The following is a 906-nucleotide window of genomic DNA, read 5'->3' on the forward strand; positions in this document are numbered from 1 at the left end:
GCAGGGCAACGCCGGGTATTTCTGTTAGTATATATATATATATATATATATATATATATATATATATTATATATTGGGTCATCCCATAAATAATGCGCTTTTTTCTACTTTTATTTTTCAAAATTAAGATAAACAAAGTTCTTTTTTAATCTGAAATATACTCTCCTTTTCCATCTATCTGTCAGACTTGCAAGACCTCTCTTCCAAAATTCACTTGTCTGTGATGAAATATACTCCTCCAGTTCTGTTCTGACTTCATCTACAGAATTAACATTTCTTCCATCCAAATGGTTTTGAAGACTGCGGAATAAATGATAATCAGATGGAGCAGTGTTCAGCGAATATGGTGGGTGGGGGCATCATTTCCCATTCAAACTGTTCCAGTCGCTGTATGTGGCCAAGAACACCATTCATCTTGAAACCAAAGATGGTCATTTTCTGAAGGCACACTGGTATCGATGAATGGTTGACTGACCAAATCGAAGCTTCTCTGCTTCTTCCTCAACATTTATAATGAGATTTTGTTCCACCAGGGTTTCCAAAACATCCTTGTTGAGCTCTACAGATATTCTAGGATGAGGTTCATCTTTTAGGCTGTAGTTTCCAGCTTGGAATTTCTGGAATCACCATTGACACTGGCTTACGCTTATTGTCTGATCCTCATATACTGCATCATTGCCTTTATTGAACTCATAAAGCAAAATATGCCAAATATGCTCTTTTGTCACTTCCATTATAGCTTTGATAAAAAAAACTGTTAAAATCGAACTGCACTCTTTGAAACTTGCACTATGAATAAGCACAAGGTAAAATTGGTACCTGCTTTTATAGCAATTTGATGCATGTAGTTTATCCCGTCCCCTACTGACTTTTAGTTCATGCAATTGAAAAAAAATGCATTATTTA

This window comes from Octopus sinensis, linkage group LG6, assembly GCF_006345805.1.
Source record: "Octopus sinensis linkage group LG6, ASM634580v1, whole genome shotgun sequence".
NCBI lineage: Eukaryota > Metazoa > Mollusca > Cephalopoda > Octopoda > Octopodidae > Octopus > Octopus sinensis.